General features: G+C 42.9%; 1 long non-coding RNA gene across 2 annotated transcripts; it reads left to right on the forward strand.

Annotated features, from left to right (window-relative positions):
• The first annotated feature begins 5,624 nt into the window (after positions 1-5,624).
• Positions 5,625-20,640, forward strand: LOC106585875 (uncharacterized). 2 transcript variants are annotated; one of them, XR_006761820.1, is made up of 3 exons: positions 5,625-6,001; positions 18,646-18,769; positions 19,346-20,640. It is a non-coding gene; the product is annotated as an uncharacterized lncRNA (long non-coding RNA). The 2 variants fall into 2 exon arrangements; XR_001324089.2 differs by lacking the exon at positions 5,625-6,001 and adding an exon at positions 18,179-18,331.
• The last annotated feature ends 2,385 nt before the right edge of the window (positions 20,641-23,025 follow it).

Consider the following 23,025-nt stretch of genomic DNA (forward strand, 5'->3'; position numbering starts at 1 on the left):
GATCATGTGAAATGTTTTTTGTGTAGTTGATTCATTGCACCAGATTGGAGACATCGGTGAGAAGGTAGAAGTCGGAGGTAGACCTTTTGAGAAGTGAAACTACTGTCCTTTTGAGTCTTTACTGTTTTCCCTCTGCCACACAGCTCTTGGTGTTTAAGAGACACACACATGTACCACTGCTTTCCTGGAAATCAAAACAGTTTCCCTGCCAAATGAAAGACAATCCCGTTTAAGCCAACCAGGTGTAAGGGGTGAAAGGGAAAGTCCAGAACAAACTCCATTCCTTCAATAAGGAGGGAACTTTATTCCCTTTGACTTTCAGTTGAATTTGTTCAAAAAGACACACAATCGCTTTCCTGGAAACAGTGGTGGTTCTAGACCATTTCAACTGGAAGGGGGGCCAAGCTGGGGCCAGTTGTACTGTTAGAGGGGCCAGTTACATTAGACGTTATTGTTGTCATATCGTTTTCTTCACTGCATTGCAGGCACAAGCAGGCAAAAGACCATGTTCATAATCATTAGTGTTCCGCGTTGCCACTGTCTAATAACGGATGTAAAAAAAGAACGATAGTAAAAATTTGTTATGTAAAAATTATTTCATACTCCACATTTATAGGGTGGGCCACAAGGGGGTCCAAAATTGTTGGCACTGGGGCCCTGCCCCCCCCAAGAACCGCCCTGCCTGGAAATGGGCCCCTTTTCACCTCATCAGCTTTAACTCACTCAGCTATTCTCCAGTAGACTACTAACAACACATTTCTCTTATTGATTAGGTTAATCAATTAAGTTGATACATATACAATATTGATCTAAAGGTCCTTGTACTTTTATCCAGGATGCAGGCTCATCTGACAAAAACACAATACATTAGACTTGCTTATGGTTAGTATTTGTGATTAGCATGTGATGCCGCTTCCGTGGAGCTGTAACCTGAATACTGTAGATTTGACAAGTATCCTTGGCAACAAAAAAAATACAATACAAAACATACACATACAAACGACAGCATACAGATGCACAGAAACATTCACGTCACGTCACCTCAGCCCAAACCCCCATCTCCAGCGCCCACATCACTCCCAGCCACATGGCCTCTAACTGCACGGTTTGGTTTCTCTCGCCCACGCACTTTCAACATTTAGATAAAGCATTTGACCTTTTCATTGTGCTAAAAATTGAGGATTGGTTGATTTGAAGTTTTTTTTTTAGGTAGACGTTTTTTCAAGATGATTGACCGCTAAAGTATTGTCCCGTGACACATGTATCGGCCCGTGACACATTTCTATCCAGCCCGCGCTATGATTTGGGTAGTCAATTGATTTTGGCATGCTTCCATACAGCCGGTGGGTGGCGGAGCTGAGGATGTTCCGCTGCGCTACAAGTCACAGCGAGCAGCGCCAACGTCCTGCACACACACACACAGGAGCCAGCCACTGCGCTGTACCATATCATCACTAATGGCACTGACCGAATCTTCTACCGGACCGAAAGTTTAAACTTGTTGTAGGCTAAATGTCCATTCCAAGTTACGATTCCAACGGGTCATTGCTGTAGCCTACAGAAAAATGTCGTCTTTGTTGTCAAAAAGTTCTAAGATAAAGGGTTCACAGGCAGGTAGGCATACTTTACTACTAAAGGACAATGGGACACGGAAGCGAGTATAAATTAGTAAACAGTTGAGTCATTTACTTTATGAAATTACAGCCTGATGCGCTCGCGTCGGTGAATTCAACATCAATTGAGCTGCTTTCGTGTGTTTAGTTTACCTGGCGCAGTAGAGGGGAAAGTGTACAGACACATACCGCAGTCCTAGCTTAGCTATTAACATGTTGCAGTCTGGCTTCGGGTTTTAAAGCTTGACAATGAATAACCAAAATACAAAACCTGCATCAAAACACAATGCAAGGGAGAAACGGGCTACAGCAACATTTTGAGCAGTAGCCTAGACTGGCAACTCAACTACATGACATTTTGAGTGCACAATACAGCAATGCTGCGTTCAACCGCGCCAGTGATCCATACAGTACAACAAATATACACTGCTCAAAAAAATAAAGGGAACACTAAAATAACACATCCTAGATCTGAATGAATGAAATAATCTTATTAAATACTTTTTTCTTTACATAGTTGAATGTGCTGACAACAAAATCACACGAAAATAATCAATGGAAATTTAATTTATCAACCCATGGAGGTCTGGATTTGGAGTCACACTCAAAATTTAAGTGGAAAACCACATTACAGGCTGATCCAACTTTGATGTAATGTCCTTTAAACAAGTCAAAATGAGGCTCAGTAGTGTGTGTGGCCTCCACGTGCCTGTATGACCTCCCTACAACGCCTGGGCATGCTCCTGATGAGGTGGCGGATGGTCTCCTGAGGGATCTCCTCCCAGACCTGGACTAAAGCATCCGCCAACTCCTGGACAGTCTGTGGTGCAACGTGACGTTGGTGGATGGAGCGAGACATGATGTCCCAGATGTGCTCAATTGGATTCAGGTCTGGGGAACGGGCGAGCCAGTCCATAGCATCAATGCCTTCCTCTTGCAGGAACTGCTGACACACTCCAGCCACATGAGGTCTAGCATTGTCTTGCATTAGGAGGAACCCAGGGCCAACCACACCAGCATATGGTCTCACAAGGGGTCTGAGGATCTCATCTCGGTACCTAATAGCAGTCAGGCTACCTCTGGCGAGCACATGGAGGGTTGTGCGGCCCCCCAAAGAAATGCCACCCCACACCATGACTGACCCACCGCCAAACCGGTCATGCTGGAGGATGTTGCAGGCAGCAGAACGTTCTCCACGGCGTCTCCAGACTCTGTCACGTCTGTCACACGTGTTCAGTGTGAACCTGCTTTCATCTGTGAAGAGCACAGTGCGCCAGTGGCGAATTTGCCACTCTTGGTGTTCCCTGGCAAATGCCAAACGTCCTGCACGGTGTTGGGCTGTAAGCACAACCCCCACCTGTGGACGTCGGGCCCTCATACCACCCTCATGGAGTCTGTTTCTGACCGTTTGAGCAGACACATGCACATTTGTGGCCTTTTGGAGGTCATTTTGCAGGGCTCTGGCAGTGCTCCTCCTGCTCCTCCTTGCACAAAGGCGGAGGTAGCGGTCCTGCTGCTGGGTTGTTGCCCTCCTACAGCCTCTTCCACGTCTCCTGATGTACTGGCCTGTCTCCTGGTAGCGCCTCCATGCTCTGAACACTACGCTGACAGACACAGCAAACCTTCTTGCCACAGCTCACATTGATGTGCCATCCTGGATGAGCTGCACTACCTGAGCCACTTGTGTGGGTTGTAGACTCCGTCTCATGCTACCACTAGAGTAAAAGCACCGCCAGCATTCAAAAGTGACCAAAACATCAGCCAGGAAGCATAGGAACTGAGAAGTGGTCTGTGGTCACCGCCTGCAGAACCACTCCTTTATTGGGGGTGTCTTGCTAATTGCCTATAATTTCCACCTGTTGTCTAATCCATTTACACAACAGCATGTGAAATTTATTGTCAATCAGTGTTGCTTCCTAAGTGGACAGTTTGATTTCACAGAAGTTTGATTGACTTGGAGTTACATTGTGTTGTTTAAGTGTTCCCTTTATTTTTTTGAGCAGTGTATAATCATATTTTAAGTTAAAATGTTACAATAACCTAGCAACGTTTTTGTTATTTGGAGTCATTAAATACTTTTTGATTAGGGTCGCAGCATATTATGGACATCTGAACGCATAGCGGCAAAGGCTGGACAAATATTATTGATATCTTATTTTAATATGTAAAAAAGGCTATATACAGCAGTAAGTGTATATTATAAAGGGACACATTTTCTTTTAATAGAACAATGGCCAGTTTGGATCGCAGTTGTATCCACGTAAAACATAACATAATGGGCTATGTCTGGCCTGCGAATTCGTTGGGGTTTTTTTCGGTACGGCCCATGCGCTAATTGAGTTTTACACCCCGATCCACACTGCACCCTCATATGTCATGTCTTGAAATATGCATTGCAGACGGATAAAAATGACATTTACATTGTAGTACTTGTGACTGCCAACTTTCTAACTCTGCCGATAACGTTTGGACTTTATAGCATTCCAAGAAGGCATAGCTTATTGAGTTATTGTTAGTTTTACACGTTTATTTTTAAATTTTTTAACCTTTTATTTAACTAGGCAAGTCAGTTAAGAACAAATTATTATTTACAATGACGGCCTACACCGGACGATGATGTCGTAGATATTCCACTAGACACTCTAATGTACTTGTTCTCTTGCTCAGTTGTGCACCGGGGCCTCTAACTCCTCTTTCTATTCTGGTTAGAGCCAGTTTGCGCTGTTCTTGAAGGGAGTAGTACGAGATCTTCAGTTTCTTGGCAATTTCTCACATGGAATAACCTTCATTTTTCAAAACAAGAATAGACTGATGAGTTTCAGAAGAAAGTTATTTGTTTCTGGACATTTTGACCCTGTAATCGAACCCACAAATGCTGATGCTCCACATACTCAACTCGTCTAAATAAGGCCAGTTTTACTGCTTCTTTAATGAGAACAATAGTTTTCATCTGTGCTAACATAATTGCAAAAGGGTTTTCTAATGATCAATTAGCCTTTTAAAATGATAAACTTGGATTAGCTAACACAATGTGCCGATGGAACACAGGAGTGATGGTTGCTGATAATGGGCCTCTGTACGCCGATGTAGATATTCCATATAAAAAATCTGTCGTTTCCAGCTACAATAGTCATTTACAACATTAACAATGTCTACACTGTATTTCTGATCAATTTGATGTTATTTTAATGGACAATTTTTTTTACTTTTCTTTCACAAACAAGGACATTTCTAAGTGACCCCAAACTTTTGAACGGTAGTAAGTATTCAGACTTTACTCAGTACTTTGTTGAAGCAACTTTGGCAGCGATTACGGCCTTAAGTCTTCTTGGGTATGACCCTACAAGCATGGCAATCCTGTATTTGTGGAGTTTCTCTCATTCTTCTCTGCAGATCCTCTCAAGCTCTGTCAGGTTGGATGGGGAGCGTCGATGCACAGCTATTTTCAGGTCTCTCCAGAGATGTTTGATTGGGTCTGAATACTGATGTAAATGTGATATTATGAATACATTTGCAAAAAAAAATCTTAAAACCTGTCTTCGCTTTGTCATTATGGGGTATTGTGTGTAGATTGATGAGGGAAAAAAAGGAATTTAATCAATTTTATGTGGAAAAATGTGGAAAATGTCAAGGTGTCTGAATACTTTCCGAACTAACTGTACAGAGGGTACAAAACATTAAGGACACCTGCTCTTTCCATGACATAGACTGACCCGGTGAATCCATGTGAAAGTTATGATCCCTTATTGATGTCACTTTTTAAATCCACTTCAATCAGCGTAGATAAAGGGAAGGAGACAGGTTAAAGAAGAATTTTTAAGCCTCTAGACCAGTGGTTCTTAACCTGGGTTCGATCGAACCCCAGGGGTTCGGTGAGTCAGTCTCAGGGGTTCGGCGGAGGTCAAGACACACACCCGACTCATATGATTCGTGATGACACGCCCCGCTTGGCCATCATTGGCTGCAGGTGAACACTCAACAATGCTTGGCCTATCTGTGCTGCAGGGAATTTGGCGCGCTCAGTAGTCGAATTGTGACTGTCGTGATGGTACGTCGTGTGATTTCGATATAACTTCGCAAACTTTCCCCTGCTGGACGACTGTGTAAGTAAGATCGAAGATGTATCTGGAATCGGAGACATTTCTGTACCCGCGGAACTGAAGCAAGCAATTGCCACGCACTTAGATGAGCTTGCAAAGTCTCTCGACGGATACTTCCCTACAAGAGAGTCATATCCAGCATGGGTGAGACAGCCGTTCACGTTTAGTGTTGAGACAACAGATGTCAATGATGAATACCTCGATGAAATCATTGAAATTCAGCAGAGCCAGGTTCAACAGCAACTCTTCAGAACAACAACGCTCTCAACGTTTTGGTGTCAACAAATGGTAACGTACCCTGTTATTGCTAAGAAAGCTCTGGAGATTTTCATACCGTTTGTTACAACATATCTTTGCGAGCAATCCTTTTCGAGAAAGGCAACAGCAGAAGTCACACTGATTTGCAGTAAATATTCATTTATGTTTTTGTGTGAAAATCATGTTTTAATGGTTTTGTTCTTTGAACACTGATGTTGATGCACGGTTCATTTTGTGCACCAGTAAAATATATACCTATGTTTTGAATTTAATTTTTCCAATTAAGAAGGGTTCGGTGAATGCGCATATGAAACTGGTGGGGGTCAGTACCTCCAACAAGGTTAAGAACCACTGCTCTAGACAATTGAGACATGGATTGTGAACAGGGTGTCAAAGGGTGAATGGAAAGACAAAAGATTTAAGGGCCTTTGAATGGGGTATGGTAGTAGGTGCCAGGCGCACCGGTTTGTGTCAAGAACTGCAATGATGCTGTCTTTTTCACGCTCAACAGTTTCCCGTATCAAGTATGGTCCATCACCCAAAGGACATTCAGCCCACTCGACACAACTGTGGGAAGCATTGGAGTCAACATAGGCCAGCATCCCTGTTGAACGCTTTCGACACTTCTCATTTTGACATATATTCTTTTGGTTGTCAAAATTGGCCATGGGAAATGGAAACGGACATTTGTGTAAATACTTTTTTTTTTCTGTATTGTTTACGTTTTCTATCAAATTAATAAAGAAATTGTGTTATAAACTGTGAATGTGTTCTATTTTTCCTCTGTTCAACTAGCAACCAAATGTCACCACAGTATAATGAGTCAATATTGATGCAAAATGTAGAGTGGGATGTCTTCTTGAGAATAGGAGGAATACATTAAACACATTTGGAAATCATGATCAGTCTTAGTAACAAATATAACTTTATGTAACATGCATCAAATCTTTATAAACAGATGATTCACAAAAAATTACAACAATATCATATTACATAAAGCATGACAGCCGCCTGAGATCCAGCATTTTTTAATTGTTTATTATTATTTTTTTTGTTTGTTTTTACACCACATGTGTTTGGGGTGAAAAAAAAAACATACTACAAATATACATTACCATTCAAAAGTTTGGACACACCTACTCATTCAAGGGTTTTTCTTTATTTTTATTATTTTCTACATTTGACTATTTTCTAGATTCTTCAAAGTAGCCACCCTTTGCCTTGATGACAGCTTTCCAAACTCCTGACATTCTCTCAACCAGCTTCATGAGGTAGTCACCTGGAATGCATTTCAATTAACATGTGTGCTTTGTTAAAAGTTAATTTATGGAATTTCTTAATGCATTTGAGCCAATCAGTGGTGCTGTGACAAGGTAGAGGTGGTATACAGAAGATAGGCCTGTTTGGTAAAAGACCAAGTCCATATTATGGCAAGAACAGCTCAAATAAGCAAAGAGAAATGACAGTCCATTATTACTTTAAGACATGAAGGTCAGTCAATCCAGAAAATTTCAAGAACTTTTAAAGTTTCTTCAAGTGCAGTCGCAAAAACCATCAAGCGCTATGATGAAACTGGCTCTCATGAGGACCGCCACAGGAAAGGAAGACCCAGATCAGATGACCTGTCCTCCACAATCATCTGACCTCAACCCAATTTAGATGGTTTGGGATGAGTTGGACTGCAGAGTGGAGGCAAAGCAGCCAACAAGTGCTCAGCATATGTGGGAACTCCTTCAAGACTGTTGGAAAAGTATTCCAGGTGAAGCTGGTTGAGAGAATGCCAAGAGTGTGCAAAGGGTGGCTACTTTAAAGAATCTCAAATATAAAATATATTTTGATTTGTTGAACACTTTTTTGCTTACCACATGATACCATATGTGTTATTTCATAGTTCTGATGTCTTCACTATTATTCTACTATGTAGAAAGTAGTAAAAATTAAGAAAAACCCTTGAATGAGTATGTGTGTCCAAACTTTTGACTGGTACTGTATATATTTAAAGAAATATGTGTATTTTCTTTGTATTGTTTGTGCAATGTCCGTTAGGACTCGGTTGATAATAAATATGAAACATGTAGCATAGCAGTAGATGGGGACAGTAGGTAAAAAAACATATCGCATTCTGATGTCCATCAGTGGCATATGCAGAAATTGCCGTATTGCTGGGCCTGTGTAAAAGTGACTGGGCCAACATTTTACAACAAAAAATATCCCGACACAATTCAGTGAAAATTTTAACACACAACATAAATGTGACCAAGAATAACCACACATTTCCTCTGAACCGTTAGTGGCCTATTGTCAAGTAAGTAGCGCAACTACACAAGTTACAACAATTTATATCACTCAGAAAAACAGGCTGACTGTCCGAGTCTAAACCAACAGAATGAAATACATTATAGGCAGCGCATGAGGTTCATGTTTGGGGAACTCAGTTCCAGAGGAACAGTCTTTAGGAGGATACAGGATTTTTTTATAAACACTTTTCATGCAACTATTTGACATTTTACATGTACGGAGACATGATCAGAATCTTTAATAGCCTACTACAAAAAGGGACACTTACACTGCTGACACTGAGAAACTGAGAACAATAGAAATGACTTTGTCTTGAATACAAACATTTCATTATTAGATTTGGAAATGGAAGATGCACACTGTAGGCCTATTGTACAATATAACGTCATACACTGAAGGGGGAAATTATTGTTCTAAACATTCCAGGGGAACTGACTCATCCGATGAACTCCGCTGTGCCAAGAAATTCATCCTGGTGTTTCCTATAAATGGGAATAAATTACAGTGCCTTTGGAAAGTATTCAGACCCCTTGACCTTTTTGCATATTTTGTTACGTTACAGCCTTATTCTAAAATGTATTACTTTTAAAAAAAAAATCCTCATCAATCTACACACAATATCACATAATGACAAAGCGAAAAACAGGTTTTTAGATATGTTTGCATATTTATAAAAACATAAAAAAGTTAAATACCTTATTTACAAAAGTATTCAGACCCTTTGCTATTAGACTTGAAATTGAGCTCAGGTGCATCCTGTTTCCATTGATCATCCTTGAGATGTTTCTACAACTTGATTCGTGTCCACCTGTGGTAAATTCAATTGATTAGACATGATTTGGAAAGGCACACACCTATCTACAGTTGAAGTCGGAAGTTTACATACACTTATGTTGGAGTGATTAAAACTCGTTTTTCAACCACTCCACAAATTTCTTGTTAACAAACTATAGTTTTGGCAAGTCAGGTAGGACATCTACTTTGAGCATGACACAAGTAAATTGTCCAACAATTGTTTACAGACAGATTATTTCACTTATAATTCACTGTATCACAATTCCAGTGGGTCAGAAGTTTACATACACTAAGTTGACTGTGCCTATAAACAGCTTTGAAAATTCCACAAAAGAATGTCTTGGCTTTAGAAGCTTCTGATAGGCTAATTGACATAATTTGAGTCAATTGGAGGTGTACCTGTTGATGTATATCAAGGCCTACCTTCAAACTCAGTGGCTCTTTGCTTGACATCATGGAAAATGAAAAGAAAACAACCAAGACCTCAGAAAAAAATTGTAGACCTCAACAAGTCTGGTTCATACTTGGGAGCAATTTCCAAATGCTTGAAGGTACCACGTTCATCTGTACAAACAATAGTACCCAAGTATAAACACCATGGGACCACGCAGCTGTCATACCGCTTAGGAAGGAGACACGTTCTGTCTCCTAAAGATGATCGTACTTTGGTGCGAAATGTGCAAATCAATCCCAGAACAACAGCAAAGGACCTTGTGAAGATGCTGGAGGAAACAGGTACAAAAGTATCTATATCCACAGTAAAACGAGTCCTATATCGACATAATCTTAAAGGCCACTCAGCAAGGAAGAAGCCACCGTTCTAAAACTGCCATAAAAAAGCCAGACTACGGTTTGCAACTGCACATGGGGACAAAGACTGTACTTTTTGGAGAAATGTCCTCTGGTCTGATGAAACAAAAACAGAACTGTTTGGCCATAATGACCATTGTTATGTTTGGAGGAAAAAGGGGGAGGCTTGCAAGCCGAAGAACACCATCCCAACCGTGAAGCACGGGGGTGGCAGCATCATGTTGTGGGGGTGCTTTGCTGCAGGAGGGACTGGTGCACTTCACAAAATAGATGGCATCATGAGGCAGGAAAATTATGTGGATATATTGAAGCAACATCTCAAGACATCAGTCAGGAAGTTAAAACTTGGTTTCAAATGGATCTTCCAAATGGACAATGACCCCAAGCATACTTCCAAAGTTGTGGAACAAAGGCAAGGTATTGGAGTGGCCATCACAAAGCCCTTACCTCAATCCAATAGAACATTTGTGTGCAGAACTGAAAAAGCGTGTGCGAGCAAGCAAGGCCTACAAACCTAACTCAGTTACACCAGCTCTGTCAGAAGGAATGGGTCAAAATTCACCCAACTTATTATGGGAAGCTTGTGGAAGGCTACCCGAAACGTTTGACCCAAGTTAAACAATTTGAAGGCAATGCTACCAAATACTAATTGAGTGAATGTGAACTTCTGACCCACTGGGAATGTGATGAAATAAATAAAAGCTGAAATAAATCATTCTCAACTATTATTCTGACATTTCACATTCTTAAAATAAAGTAGGGATCCTAATTTTTACTAGGATTAAATGTCAGGAATTGTGAAAAACTGAGTTGAAATGTACACTGCTCAAAAAAATAAAGGGAACACTTAAAAAACACATCCTAGATCTGAATGAAATAAATAATCTTATTAAATACTTTTTTCTTTACATAGTTGAATGTGCTGACAACAAAATTACACAAAAAGAATAAATGGAAATCCAATTTATCAACCCATGGAGGTCTGGATTTGGAGTCACACTCAAAATTAAAGTGGAAAACCACACTACAGGCTGATCCAACTTTGATGTAATGTCCTTAAAACAAGTCAAAATGAGGCTCAGTAGTGTGTGTGGCCTCCACGTGCCTGTATGACCTCCCTACAACGCCTGGGCATGCTCCTGATGAGGTGGCGGATGATCTCCTGAGGGATCTCCTCCCAGACCTGGACTAAAGCATCCGCCAACTCCTGGACAGTCTGTGGTGCAACGTGGCGTTGGTGGATGGAGTGAGACATGATGTCCCAGATGTGCTCAATTGGATTCAGGTCTGGGGAACGGGCGGGCCAGTCCATAGCATCAATGCCTTCCTCTTGTAGGAACTGCTGACACATTCCAGCCACATGAGGTCTAGCATTGTCTTGCATTAGGAGGAACCCAGGGCCAACTGCACCAGCATATGGTCTCACAAGGGGTCTGAGGATCTCATCTCGGTACCTAATGGCAGTCAGGCTACCTCTGGCGAGCACATGGATGGCTGTGCGGCCCCCCAAAGAAATGCCACCCACACCATGACTGACCCACCGCCAAACCGGTCATGCTGGAGGATGTTGCAGGCAGCAGAACGTTCTCCACGGCGTCTCCAGACTCTGTCACGTCTGTCACATGCTCAGTGTAAACCTGCTTTCATCTGTGAAGAGCACAGGGCGCCAGTGGCGAATTTGCCAATCTTGGTGTTCTCTGGCAAATGCCAAATGTCCTGCACGCTGTTGGGCTGTAAGCACAACCCCCACCTGTGGACGTCGGGCCCTCATACCACCCTCATGGAGTCTGTTTCTGACAGTTTGAGCAGACACATGCACATTTGTGGCCTGCTGGAGGTCATTTTGCAGGGCTCTGGCAGTGCTCCTCCTGCTCCTCCTTGCACAAAGGCGGAGGTAGCGGTCCTGCTGCTGGTTTGTTGCCCTCCTACGGCCTCCTCCACATCTCCTGATGTACTGGCCTGTCTCCTGGTAGCGCCTCCATGCTCTGGACGCTGACAGACACAGCAAACCTTCTTGCCACAGCTCGCATTGATGTGCCATCCTGGATGAGCTGCACTACCTGAGCCACTTGTGTGGGTTGTAGACTCCGTCTCATGCTACCACTAGAGTGAAAGCACCGCCAGCATTCAAAAGTGACCAAAACATCAGCCAGGAAGCATAGGAACTGAGAAGTGGTCTGTGGTCACCACCTGTACAACCACTCCTTTATTGGGGGTGTCTTGCTTATTGCCTATAATTTCCACCTGTTGTCTATTACATTTGCACAATAGCATGTGAAATTTATTATCAATCAGTGTTGCTTCCTAAGTGGACAGTTTGATTTCACAGAAGTGTGATTGACTTGGAGTTACATTGTGTTGTTTAAGCGTTCCCTTTATTTTTTTGAGCAGTATATTTGGCTAAGGTGTATGTAAACTTCCGACTTCAACTGTATATAAGGTCCCACAGATGACAGTGCACGTCAGAGCAAAAACCAAGCCATGAGGGTGAAGGAATTGTCCGTAGAGCTCCAATACAGGATTGTGTCGAGGCACAGATCTGGGGAAGGGTACAAAACATGTCTGCAGCATTGAAGCTCCCTAAGAACACAGTGGCCTTCATCATTCTTAAATTGAAAAAGTTTGGAACCACCAAGACTCTTCCTAGAGCTGGCCACCTGGCCAAACTGAGTAATCGAGGGAGAAGGTACTTGGTCAGGGAGGTGACCAAGAAACTGATGGTCACTCTGACAGAGCTGCAGAGTTCCTCTGTGGAGATGGGAGAATATTCCAGAAGGACAACCATCTCTGCAGCATTCTACCAATCAGGCCATTATGATAGAGTTGCCAGACGGAAGCCACTTCTCAGTAAAAGGCACATGACAGCCTGATTGGAGTTTTCCAAACAGCACCTAAAGACTCTCAGACCATAAGAAATAAGATTCTCTGGTCTGATAAAACCAAGATTGAGCTCTTTGGCCTGAATGCCAAGCGTCACGTCTGGAGGAAACCTGGCACCATCCCTACGGTGAAGCATGGTGGTGGCAGCATCATGCTATGTGGATGTTTTTCAGCGGCAGGGACTGGGAGACTAGTCAGGATCGAGGGAAAGCTGAACGGAGTGAAGTACAGAGAGATCCTTGATGAAAACCTCCTCCAGAGCGCTCCGGACCTCAGACTGGGGGCGAAGGTTCACATTCCAACAGGAAAACGACCCTAAGCACACAGCCAAGACAACACAGGACTGGCTTCGGGACAAGTATCTGAATGTCCTTTAGTGGCCCAGCAAGAGCCCGGACTTGAACACAGTCGAATATCTCTGGAGAGACCTGAAAATAGCTGTGCAGCGACTCTCCTCATCCAACCTGACAGAGCTTGAGAGGATCAGCAGAGAAGAATGGGAGAAACTCCCCAAATACTGGTGTGCCAAGCTTGTAGCATCATACCCAAGAAGACTAAAGGCTGTAATCGATGCCAAAGGTCATTCAACAAAGTACTGAGTACTTTGTGTGTGGCTCAGTTGGTAGAGCATGGTGTATGCAACGCCAGGGTTGTGGGTTCGATTCCCACGTGGGACCAGTACGGAAAGAAAAAATAAGTATGAAATGTATGCATTCACTACTGTAAGTTGCTCTGGATAAGAGCGTCTGCTAAAATGTCAAATGTAATGTATGAGTAAAGGTTCTGAATACTAATGTAAATGTGATATTTCCGGTAAAAAAAACTGTTTTTGTTTAGTTGGGGTATTGTGTGTAGATTGATGAGGGAAAAAAACAAATTAATTAATTTTAGAATAAGGCTGTAACCTAACAAAATGTGGAAAAGTCAAGGGGTCTGAATACTTTCCGAAGGCACTGTACACTACGCTTATAATAATTTAAACGGATCATTCGGAATATTTACCTATTAGAAACAATTTGAATATCGCACTCACAAAATTATAATTACACAATTACACACCCTTTGTTATGTGACATAAACCCTGAAGAGAAAGAAAAGTAAGAGTTTTGTAAAGATTTTTATAAATTCTCTGTTCATTTAATAAAGGTGGTGTTAGATAAAATGTAATTGTGATGGTAATTACGATGGAAGAACCAGAAAGAGAAAAGGGATCATGGTGACAGCCCCACACATGTTATATCATTAAACACTTTAGAATGTCCTCTCAAAGGTACAACAGCACCTAGCACAGTGGGATGTATCCTAGCACAGTGGGATGTATCCTAGCACAGTGGGATGTATCCTAGCACAGTGGGATGTATCCTAGCACAGTGGGATGTATCCTAGCACAGTGGGATGTATCCTAGCACAGTGGGATGTATTCTAGCACAGTGGGATGTATCCAAGCACAGTGGGATGTATCCTAGCACAGTGGGATGTATCCTAGCACAGTGGGATGTATCCTAGCACAGTGGGATGTATCCTAGCACAGTGGGATGTATCCTAGCACAGTGGGATGTATCCTAGCACAGTGGGATGTATTCTAGCACAGTGGGATGTATCCTAGCACAGTGGGATGTATCCTAGCACAGTGGGATGTATCCAAGCACAGTGGGATGTATCCTAGCACAGTGGGATGTATCCTAGCACAGTGGGATGTATCCTAGCACAGTGGGATGTATCCTAGCACAGTGGGATGTATCCTAGCACAGTGGGATGTATCCTAGCACAGTGGGATGTATCCTAGCACAGTGGGATGTATCCTAGCACAGTGGGATGTATCCTAGCACAGTGGGATGTATCCTAGCACAGTGGGATGTATCCTAGCACAGTGGGATGTATCCTAGCACAGTGGGATGTATTCTAGCACAGTGGGATGTATCCAAGCACAGTGGGATGTATCCTAGCACAGTGGGATGTATCCAAGCACAGTGGGATGTATCCTAGCACAGTGGGATGTATCCTAGCACAGTGGGATGTATCCTAGCACAGTGGGATGTATCCTAGCACAGTGGGATGTATCCTAGCACAGTGGGATGTATCCTAGCACAGTGGGATGTATCCTAGCACAGTGGGATGTATCCTAGCACAGTGGGATGTATCCTAGCACAGTGGGATGTATCCTAGCACAGTGGGATGTATCCTAGCACAGTGGGATGTATCCTAGCACAGTGGGATGTATCCTAGCACAGTGGGATGTATCCTAGCACAGTGGGATGTATCCAAGCACAGTGGGATGTATCCTAGCACAGTGGGATGTATCCTAGCACAGTGGGATGTATCCTAGCACAGTGGGATGTATCCTAGCACAGTGGGATGTATCCTAGCACAGTGGGATGTATCCAAGCACAGTGGGATGTATCCTAGCACAGTGGGATGTATCCTAGCACAGTGGGATGTATCCTAGCACAGTGGGATGTATCCTAGCACAGTGGGATGTATCCTAGCACAGTGGGATGTATCCTAGCACAGTGGGATGTATCCTAGCACAGTGGGATGTATCCTAGCACAGTGGGATGTATCCTAGCACAGTGGGATGTATCCTAGCACAGTGGGATGTATCCTAGCACAGTGGGATGTATCCAAGCACAGTGGGATGTATCCTAGCACAGTGGGATGTATCCTAGCACAGTGGGATGTATCCTAGCACAGTGGGATGTATCCTAGCACAGTGGGATGTATCCTAGCACAGTGGGATGTATCCTAGCACAGTGGGATGTATCCTAGCACAGTGGGATGTATCCTAGCACAGTGGGATGTATCCAAGCACAGTGGGATGTATCCTAGCACAGTGGGATGTATCCTAGCACAGTGGGATGTATCCTAGCACAGTGGGATGTATCCTAGCACAGTGGGATGTATCCAAGCACAGTGGGATGTATCCTAGCACAGTGGGATGTATCCTAGCACAGTGGGATGTATCCTAGCACAGTGGGATGTATCCTAGCACAGTGGGATGTATCCTAGCACAGTGGGATGTATCCTAGCACAGTGGGATGTATCCAAGCACAGTGGGATGTATCCTAGCACAGTGGGATGTATCCTAGCACAGTGGGATGTATCCTAGCACAGTGGGATGTATCCAAGCACAGTGGGATGTATCCAAGCACAGTGGGATGTATCCAAGCACAGTGGGATGTATCCTAGCACAGTGGGATGTATCCTAGCACAGTGGGATGTATCCTAGCACAGTGGGATGTATCCTAGCACAGTGGGATGTATCCTAGCACAGTGGGATGTATCCTAGCACAGTGGGATGTATCCTAGCACAGTGGGATGTATCCTAGCACAGTGGGATGTATCCTAGCACAGTGGGATGTATCCTAGCACAGTGGGATGTATCCTAGCACAGTGGGATGTATCCTAGCACAGTGGGATGTATCCTAGCACAGTGGGATGTATCCTAGCACAGTGGGATGTATCCTAGCACAGTGGGATGTATCCTAGCACAGTGGGATGTATCCTAGCACAGTGGGATGTATCCTAGCACAGTGGGATGTATCCTAGCACAGTGGGATGTATCCTAGCACAGTGGGATGTATCCTAGCACAGTGGGATGTATCCTAGCACAGTGGGATGTATCCTAGCACAGTGGGATGTATCCAAGCACAGTGGGATGTATCCTAGCACAGTGGGATGTATCCTAGCACAGTGGGATGTATCCTAGCACAGTGGGATGTATCCTAGCACAGTGGGATGTATCCTAGCACAGTGGGATGTATCCTAGCACAGTGGGATGTATCCTAGCACAGTGGGATGTATCCTAGCACAGTGGGATGTATCCTAGCACAGTGGGATGTATCCTAGCACAGTGGGATGTATCCTAGCACAGTGGGATGTATCCTAGCACAGTGGGATGTATCCTAGCACAGTGGGATGTATCCTAGCACAGTGGGATGTATCCTAGCACAGTGGGATGTATCCTAGCACAGTGGGATGTATCCTAGCACAGTGGGATGTATCCAAGCACAGTGGGATGTATCCTAGCACAGTGGGATGTATCCTAGCACAGTGGGATGTATCCTAGCACAGTGGGATGTATCCTAGCACAGTGGGATGTATCCTAGCACAGTGGGATGTATCCAAGCACAGTGGGATGTATCCTAGCACAGTGGGATGTATCCTAGCACAGTGGGATGTATCCTAGCACAGTGGGATGTATCCAAGCACAGTGGGATGTATCCTAGCACAGTGGGATGTATCCTAGCACAGTGGGATGTATCCTAGCACAGTGGGATGTATCCTAGCACAGTGGGATGTATCCTAGCACAGTGGGATGTATCCTAGCACAGTGGGATGTATCCTAGCACAGTGGGATGTATCCTAGCACAGTGGGATGTATCCTAGCACAGTGGGATGTATCCTAGCACAGTGGGATGTATCCTAGCACAGTGGGATGTATCCTAGCACAGTGGGATGTATCCTAGCACAGTGGGATGTATCCTAGCACAGTGGGATGTATCCTAGCACAGTGGGATGTATCCTAGCACAGTGGGATGTATCCAAGCACAGTGGGATGTATCCAAGCACAGTGGGATGTATCCTAGCACAGTGGGATGTATCCTAGCACAGTGGGATGTATCCAAGCACAGTGGGATGTATCCAAGCACAGTGGGATGTATCCAAGCACAGTGGGATGTATCCTAGCACAGTGGGATGTATCCTAGCACAGTGGGATGTATCCTAGCACAGTGGGATGTATCCTAGCACAGTGGGATGTATCCAAGCACAGTGGGATGTATCCAAGCACAGTGGGATGTATCCTAGCACAGTGGGATGTATCCTAGCACAGTGGGATGTATCCAAGCACAGTGGGATGTATGGCCTTAGAGATACGGACTAACAACGAATTGCTGGGTCTCTGGAGGATATAAGGTCCTTACATCTGGTGCTTTGCCACAAGGGATAATCCTTTTACCTCCATGCATGCTATTTGGTTATGAATGATTTCTGAAGCATCTATGTAGGCCTTATAAATGGTTTATGAAGGCTTCGTTAAGCCTTAAAAAGTTGTGATTAGTTTCAAGTGGGACCCCAAAAGTATATCCCATTCCCAACAACACATTTCAAAATGAAATAAATTGCTCAAGGCCAATAGATACGTGGATAATGGCTGACGCTGGTCGTGACCCCACTCTCCGAGGCTGTCTCAGGGGATGTTGGGATATTTCACGCATGCCACATACTTTTACATGTACGAAACAGGAAATATATAAGCACCCACTATTTGATATTTGATCATCATGAAAGGGTTTGTTCTACTTACATTATCTCATCACTCTCTCTATGCCCAGATACAACATAACAATGTACTGTAATGATGAGGGTTACCCAGGGTTCCCCAGCGGTGGGGGGTTTCCTTTCCTAGCTGCTATAAAATGCCTTCACACACTGCGTGCGTTCATTTGTCCTTGGTAAGAAAGCAACGCTCCAGTGACCAGTAGTATTCCAGACCTCAGGATTCTATTTTTCAGCTTGTCAAAATGAAAGGATTGATTTTAGTCGTGGTTTTGGTCACACTGAAGATTTCAACTGATGGTAAGACCAGTGCGATATGTTATATGGTTTAATATGAAGTGCTGTTATAATATGTTGTGATGTGTTTTAATAGCCGACAATATTTCACATCATAATGTAATTGTTTTAATAACACAATATAGCAGTTGTATACAGTATGTATTCATAAAATAAATGAAACATATATATATATACTTTTAGCTTCCTTGATGTGAATAGTGACCATTTTCAGTGTTTCTGTTTTCTGTTTGCTCAATAACATTCACAAAATGCTAAAGTACTGTTTATGAAATGTGTCATAAAGTGCTATTCGTTTTGTCTCCTGTTCCTCACAGCGTTCCTGATGCACAGCAGACAACGTTGCCTCTGTCTGAAAACACGGGACCGTGTGAATTCCAGTAACATAGTCCAATCCACCGTTCATCAGAGGAGTGCAATGTGTGACCACGTGGAGATAGTGTGAGTTTTTTCATTTACACTCTACATATCTTATGCACATACACTACCGTTCAAAAGTTTGGCGTCACTTAGAAATGTCCTTTCTAACACAACGTGCCATTGGAACACAGGAGTGATGGTTGCTGATAATGGGTCTCTGTACGCCTATGTAGATTTTCCATACAAAATCTGCCGTTTCCAGCTACAATAGTCATTTACAACATTAACAATGTCTACACTGTATTTCTGATAAATTTTATGTTATTTTAATGGACAAAAATTAGCTTTTATTTCAAAGACAAGGACATTTCTAAGTGACCCCAAACTTTTGAACGGTAGTGTACATCCCACTTAAGTTGCCTGTGATATGACATTATAATATGTATGCCAATATATGTAATTATACAACATACAGTATATGCCACTACACTAAGTACATTGTTTCTAGATTTCATTACCATATTAACTTATGATGTATTACTTTTGAATAGTTCATATGTTATTATTGTGTAAGTACCATTTTTACCATGATGTAGGCCTAAGTAAACACCTGGCCATTTCTGTCATTAAAGTAGTGCTTCCACTTTTCCTTAACAGGGTGAAGTTGAAAATACCATCAAAACTTATCTGCCTGAATCCAGACTCTAAAATGGGCAGGAGAATACAGACTAAGTGGAACCTGAAGAACTGAGCCAATCATGATAACACAAACTATGTCATGATGATATAACTGACTGTACTGACCAAAAAGTACATGTAACTATGTTGTCTTTCTCTGCAGTTTCAGGTAACTTTACTTCTTCTACTGACAATGCAATTAGAAAGTGTATTTCAGAGCTAAAGGGTAATGCCCAAAGCGTGTAACAACATTCTAGAACATCTCTGCTATGACAAGCCTGTAACAACATTCTAGAACATCTCTGCTATGACAAGCCTGTAACAACATTCTAGAACATCTCTGCTATGACAAGCCTGTAACAACATTCTAGAACATCTCTGCTATGACAAGCCTGTAACAACTTTCTAGAACATCTCTGCTATGACAAGCCTGTAACATCATTCTAGAACATCTCTGCTAGGACAAGCCTGTAACAACATTCTAGAACATCTCTGCTATGACAAGCCTGTAACATCATTCTAGAACATCTCTGCTATGACAAGCCTGTAACATCATTCTAGAACATCTCTGCTATGACAAGCCTGTAACATCATTCTAGAACATTTCTGCTATGACAAGCCTGTAACATCATTCTAGAACATCTCTGTTATGACAAGCCTGTAACATCATTCTAGAACATCTCTGCTATGACAAGCCTGTAACATCATTCTAGAACATCTCTGCTATGACAAGCCTGTAACATCATTCTAGAACATCTCTGCTATGACAAGCCTGTAACATCATTCTAGAACATCTCTGTTATGACAAGCCTGTAACATCATTCTAGAACATCTCTGCTATGACAAGCCTGTAACATCATTCTAGAACATGTAATGGGAATTGTAATGCTTGTGCTTTTCTTCTAACTCATTTCTGTGTTCATGCAAGTGACCGACTGAACCAATCCTCACTATCAGTATCTGCAATTTGGCAGTACGCCCAGACCTTGTTTTGAGAACGAAAGATATCTCAGTTTCAAGGTCTCAGCTTAGAGAGAAGAAGCCTCGTGAGGTATTGGTCTGTCACATGTTAAGAACCAGTATTTGTCATTCACATGAATGAAACAAAACGGTAATGATTCATTAATTATGCTAAATCATGCACATATAATGTGTCTGTGTATAGCTGTATATAAGACAACTGCTGGGACTGCCTCAGGAGAGCTGATTGACATGTGCATTGATTTGGTTGGAACTTCTCCAGCTCGCTGACAATAAACAATGATTAATATTAAGATTGACTATGAGTGTCCCTGTGTAAGAATTTCCACAACAAACATCTCTGGTAAGACCTGATAAATTAATATCTTTCAACAGATACTATAAGACTTCCACCCTGTACAGGTTTCAACAAAGGAATGGATCTCTGATTCAGATGCTCTGATGTGGAACAAACTGAATATAAAAGGAAGACAAACAATATAAAACTGGATTTGTTTGCAGCAGCCTTGCCTTAAAGGTCATAGGTTAGCTTTCGGGATCTGTTATTAGTTTAGACTAAGTAAATTAAAGGTATAATTAAACTGTTATTCACAAGATTTGTTGGTTGTTGAATTGTACATAAATGTATTTCTTGTTGGCTTGTTTTCCATGTGTAGCATAATGGAAGAACGTTATATGTAAAACCGTTGACCCTAGATCTGGTCTTGGACCAGGGGACAATTGTAGAAAACACTGGTATCTCAACATCATATCCACAATAAGTCCTTATGAGCTTTAATGATCTGAAGGCAAGGTATCTGCTCATGACTACATGGTTTGACAGGTACTTTCTAATTTCCCTCTCCCTCCCTCCCTCCCTACCTGCCTCCGTGTCCCTCCCTGCCTCCGTCTCCCTCCCTCCCTACCTGCCTCCGTCTCCATTCCTCCCTGCCTCCCTCCCCGCCTGCCTCCGTCTCCCTCCCTCCCTACCTGCCTCCGTCTCCATTCCTCCCTGCCTCCCTCCCTGCCTGCCTCCATCTCCCTCCCTCCCTCCCTACCTGCCTCCGTCTCCCTCCCTGCCTCCGTCTCCATGCCTCCCTGCCTCCCTCCCCGCCTGCCTCCATCTCCCTCCCCTCCCTACCGGCCTCCGTCTCCCTCCCTGCCTCCGTCTCCCTCCCTGCCTCCATCTCCCTCCCTCCCTCCCTCCCTCCCTCCCCTAATTTTGACAGGTGTATTATTCTGTATGAGGAGAAATGCTTACTAACAAGGATGTGAACACATTAGTGCACAACATTTGAGAGAAATAAGCTATTTGTGTGTATGAAACATTTCTGGGATCTTTTATTTCAGCTCATGAAACATGGGACAAACACTTTTATATTGCAGTTCAGCATAGTTCTTACATCCATTTTTATGTATTTTTTTTATTGTATTTGTATTTATTTTTTTACTTCAGTTTATTTTTGTAAATAGCTTGTACGTAAGCATTTCACTGTAAGGTCTACCTACACCTGTTGTATTTGGCGCATGTGACAAATAACGTTTGATTTAGTGGCAGTACAGTGCCTTGCGAAAGTATTCGGCCCCCTTGAACTTTTCGACCTTTTGCCACATTTCAGGCTTCAAACATAAAGATATAAAACTGTAATTTTTTGTGAAGAATCAACAACAAGTGGGACACAATTATGAAGTGGAACGAAATTTATTGGATATTTCAAACTTTTTTAACAAATAAAAAACGGCAAAATTGGCCGTGCAAAATTATTCAGCCCCTTTACTTTCAGTGCAGCAAACTCTCTCCAGAAGTTCAGTGAGGATCTCTGAATGATCCAATGTTGACCTAAATGACTAATGATGATAAATAGAATCCACCTGTGTGTAATCAAGTCTCCGTATAAATGCACCTGCTCTGTGATAGTCTCAGAGGTCCGTTTAAAGCGCAGAGAGCATCATGAAGAACAAGGAACACACCAGGCAGGTCCGAGATACTGTTGTGGAGAAGTTTAAAGCCGGATTTGGATACAAAAAGATTTCCCAAGCTTTAAACATCCCAAGGAGCACTGTACAAGCGATAATATTGAAATGGAAGGAGTATCAGACCACTGCAAATCTACGAAGACCCGGCCGTCCCTCTAAACTTTCAGCTCATACAAGGAGAAGACTGATCAGAGATGCAGCCAAGAGGCCCATGATCACTCTGGATGAACTGCAGAGATCTACAGCTGAGGTGGGAGACTCTGTCCATAGGACAACAATCAGTTGTATACTGCACAAATCTGGCCTTTATGGAAGAGTGGCAAGAAGAAAGCCATTTCTTAAAGATATCCATAAAAAGTGTAGTTTAAAGTTTGCCACTAGCCACCTGGGAGACACACCAAACATGTGGAAGAAGGTGCTCTGGTCAGATGAAACCAAAATCGAACTTTTTGGCAACAATGCAAAACGTTGTGTTTGGCGTAAAAGCAACACAGCTCATCACCCTGAACACACCATCCCCACTGTCAAACATGGTGGTGGCAGCATCATGGTTTGGGCCTGCTTTTCTTCAGCAGGGGCAGGGAAGATGGTTAAAATTGATGGGAAGATGGATGAAGCCAAATACAGGACCATTCTGGAAGAAAACCTGATGGAGTCTGCAAAAGACCTGAGACTGGGATGGAGATTTGTCTTCCAACAAGACAATGATCCAAAACATAAAG

The sequence above is a fragment of the Salmo salar genome, chromosome ssa24 (genome assembly GCF_905237065.1).
Source record: "Salmo salar chromosome ssa24, Ssal_v3.1, whole genome shotgun sequence".
NCBI classification, from domain to species: Eukaryota; Metazoa; Chordata; class Actinopteri; order Salmoniformes; family Salmonidae; genus Salmo; species Salmo salar.